Genomic DNA, 4,362 nt, shown 5'->3' with positions numbered 1-4,362 from the left:
ATAGTTTTGCAAAAACCGTTGTCATTATGCGACTTTTTGTAAAATCAACAACACCTTTTACAACGATTTTCTAAAACTGTTGTCTTTAAGCGCTTTTTTAGGGGTCAAAGACAACAGTTTTAATAAACCGTTGTCTTTGACTTTATTCTTTCGCCATTTTTCCCCTTTGTCGTTTTTGTTGTAGCAATGTTTTGCTTCCCTCTTTCCGAAAATTTTTGGCGCCCTATTTTCCCCCTTTAGCCTTCCCGGAACCTAAACCCCTCTCCTCATAAGATCTTTTCCTCCCTTAGCCTTCCTACCGAAACCTTAAGCATTAGCATCCAAGAGGGAGTCCAACTTTAGCGTAGATGGCTGAGGTTCCTTAAGCATCAACATCCAAGGGGTTAGGCTATGGGAGGGAGCAGCGGATCTGTGCCGACTGGCCTGGTGGTGGAGGATGAGTATGCCACTGTGAGGACGTCAGTGTGGTGGGATATCGAGAACTGCCAGGTTCCAAAGGCATGCGATCCGTACCTGATCGCCCAAAACATAAGCTCAGTGTTGGCGGAGATGGGGTACCGCGGCCCCGTCTCAATCTCTGCCTTCGGAGACACAAGCAAGATAGCCCAGCCCACGGTGCAAGCGCTGAACAGCACCGGCATCGCTCTTAACCACGTCCCTGTCGGTAAAATTTCTTGATCTTTTAGTTTTTAGGGTACACCCTACTGTCCGTCCCCGTTTACCTATGCAAGAACCTACTTTGTTCCCGTTAGTTTTCATTCACTATGCTTTATGATAAGTCTTAAGTCAAATTGTTCCATAATCTTGTGGGTTTTCGTTATTGAGTTATCATCCTTTTTGTTAATTACATGTCATATATGTTCTAACTTGCCAGATTATTCTGGTAGAAGTTGAATCTCTTCTAAAGTTTATTTGGCTAACGAGATGCCATATTTTTAAATGTTTCTATTTGGACTTAGGCTGGTTGAAATGGTCTTTTCGATGAATAGTCGCTCATGCTGTCATGATTCTTGGTCATTTGTTATATCTAATTTATAAACTTTAGCCTACCTAATCAATTACCAACTCCCACTCTGCTTTTGTTGCTAATAATCACACTACCACTAATCTAGCGATCATCATTGTTCAAGTGACTTTTTATGTATTTTGCAATATATGCTATCAGCAGAGTTATGGAGGAAATATAGGATTACTTTATAACCTATGTCTATCTTAATCCAGAGTATATAAGTATTTAGGGCTTTTTGAATTTTCTCATTTGTTTTATTTCAAGATTTGTGTTTCTTTCTATAGTTAAAGTACTTACAGGGATGATTCAATATAGTTGCAGGTAATCAATTAGAAGCTTAATGGCTATGTAAGAATAGATGGTTGTTATTCAGAAAACATATGCTGGACAAAGAGTAGGTGTATGAGATATTGTGGCTTATTAGAGGAACTTGGAGAAGATTGTTAATAGCCATCTCTTAGCAGGTGACATGTTGGTGGCAAATGGTAGTTGATAGACTATGTTGTATTCATGATAGCTCTAAGAGGATGACCAGGATTTCCCCCCAACACAACAAGCCTTGCAAAGATTATCAACAATACAGATATGGTGCCAACTTTATGTTGTTTTTTGTATTTATTTTGCAGTTTACTGATGTTGGATACAAAGTACTTCTGAAAAGAATAGCCAGTAGCACTGAGAAAGATATTCTCCAAGGAATTACAGGTTCAGCTAGGCCTGGAGAACTCTTGGCCGTAATGGGGCCTTCAGCCAGTGGGAAAACTACTCTTCTCAACCTCCTTGGTGGAAGAACTACTGCTAATATCCTTCAAGGATCTATCACATATAATGATGAACCATATTCCAAGTCCCTAAAGGGCAGGTAAACACTTCTCTTCTTATAGTAAAAACACACTTGTTTTCATCAAATCAAGAATGTTATAGGATCAATCAATTTTCAGGATTGGGTTCATCACCCAGGATGATGTTCTATTTGCACATCTCACCGTGAAAGAAACATTAACTTATGCCGCTTTGCTTAGACTTCCGAGGACAATGAGTAGACAGCAGAAGGAAGAAAGGGTCGTGAATGTTATCACTGAGCTGGGGCTTCAGAGGTAATCTTTGTCTTCCTAATTCTTTACATACTCAAGTTATTCTGAGATATGATTGATAGCAATGAGCAGGTGCCAAGATACCATCGTTGGTGGATCCTTCATTAGAGGAGTTTCAGGTGGCGAGAGGAAAAGAGTTTGCATTGGGAATGAGATCCTTGTTAATCCATCCTTGCTGTTCCTGGATGAGCCGACATCTGGTCTTGATTCGACAACAACCCTTAGAGTTGTTCAAGTATTGACTGAGATAGCTGAGGTAATTTTTGTAGTTTTGTTTGATCTCCCTTATCGACACTCGTTTCACCAATGCGTCTGAAGCCTGCCATGGACATGTTGCAGTCTGGCAAAACCGTCGTGATGACAATTCATCAACCATCCAGTAGACTCTTTCACAGATTTGACAAGCTGATTCTGCTTGGAAAGGGTAGTTTGTTCTACTTTGGGAGGGCATCAAAAGCCATGTCCTACTTCTCATCGACTGGATTCTCTCCTCTGATAGCGATGAACCCAACAGAGTTTTAGTAGATCTTGCAAATGGCAACACCAATGATGTCACAGTACCAACAGGATTGGAGGACAAACTGCAATCTAAAGAATCAGGAAGGCACACAACAAGAGGCAAGCTATCTGCAGAAGATGTGCATGAGGTAGACACTTGATTTTGCATCCATAAGTAGAACCGATAAAGCTAATGAGGACTAACTACTGCATCAAATAATTAATGAAACAGTATCTGGTGGCCGCTTATGAGACAAAATTTGCCGAGAAGAAGAAGATTCTGACTCCGCTTCCGATAAACAGAGACTTGAAATCAATTGAGTTTTACAAATCAAGAATTTAAAATCATTGGGATAAGTGACAAGCCTTGCAAAGATGAAATGTGAGTCTTTCCGGGTTGTGTTGTTTTATTATTTGTCAGTATTTTACAATCAATTGGTTTATAAGAATCTTTGAATTTTTGAACCATATGTAATGAAGCATTGTTTTAAGAACTAGGAGAAGCTATTTTTATATAAATGGAGGCACTAGTGGCGGGCATCTCCGGCATCCGAGAATTTTATTTCTTATGAGCTATCACTGAGAGATTTGGTGGAGACTCCAAGGATAGTGAAGAAGGTGGAGGAAGCTGCAGAGATGAGGCATGAAGGGGCCAAGAATAAGGCAGAGAAGGCAACGGATAGAAGCAAAGGAGGCTTGTTCCTCAAAACCTCTGTGCCAGTTTTAGATGGAGGGAAGACAAAGAGCTCGAGGTCTAATTCTTTTGCAAAGGTGTCTCCAAAGCTAGAAGCAGAGAAGGGGCTGCAAGAGTTGCAAGATAGGGGAGGAAGCAGAATCAAAAGCAGTTCTGAAACAAGTAGCAGACGCAGTAGCAGGTAAATTTCTTCAGACAAAAATCTCATGTGCGTGTGTTGTTCGAACGTATTATTTTATGTTTCAGGAAGATGAGAGGCTACTGCTGTGGCTTCTTAGCTACAAACAAGAGCAAGTCCAAGGAAACATCAAAGGAAGTCGATTAATGAATCCTCTGTTAGATTCAGGAGGTTTGCTAATAGTGTAGTTATCTCATCAAGGAAACGAATGGTTAGATTCTGGAGAGCTTGAGAAGTTGGAAAAATGGTTGTGATGAGATATGTGATGAAGTAATCACAATGAACTTATTTGTTCCTTAGTTGAAGATTATGATGGGACTTGTTCATTAGTTGTAAATGGAACTTATTTATTTATTTGTATTGAGATAAATTTTATTTAAACATGAGACATGTTTCTTCTTTTGTGATTGTAATTCTTATATAAGTAACATTCTGAATGACATTGATGTGGGGAATATTCATTCTTTTGTGATTATGATTCTTTATTATATATCTATATTGAAATATGATATATTGGTATTAAAAGATAATAATTTAAAAGATAACGGTTTAAAATCGTTGTTGTTGTCTATCACCTTCAAAAAACAACGGTTAAAAACCATTGTCATAGCCCCAAAAACTATTGTAATGAGCAATGCTATTTAAAAATACTCTAAATAACAACGGTTTTAAACCGTTGCAAAACTGTTGTCTTTTCATTCAAAGATAATGGTTTAAAATCGTTGTCATAGGCCCCCACTTTTAACAACACTGCCAATTACAACGATTTTAAGGGCCTACGACAACGGTTTTTAATCGTTGTTTTTTAATATTTTTGTTGTAGTGACTAAGAAGGTTGTATTTGAGTTTTTCAACAAGTAATACTTTCCTAACAATGAAATCAGTTTTG

The 4,362-nt window shown here is 38.6% G+C and overlaps 1 pseudogene; it reads left to right on the top strand.

The window, feature by feature from the left end:
- Positions 1–953: 953 nt before the first annotated feature.
- Positions 954–3,948, top strand: LOC122006092 (annotated as a pseudogene).
- Positions 3,949–4,362: the final 414 nt, after the last annotated feature.

The sequence above is a fragment of the Zingiber officinale genome, chromosome 7B (genome assembly GCF_018446385.1).
Source record: "Zingiber officinale cultivar Zhangliang chromosome 7B, Zo_v1.1, whole genome shotgun sequence".
NCBI classification, from domain to species: domain Eukaryota; kingdom Viridiplantae; phylum Streptophyta; class Magnoliopsida; order Zingiberales; family Zingiberaceae; genus Zingiber; species Zingiber officinale.
The sequence above is the reverse complement of the archived record's forward strand: the minus strand, read 5'-3'. Positions and strand labels throughout refer to the sequence as shown.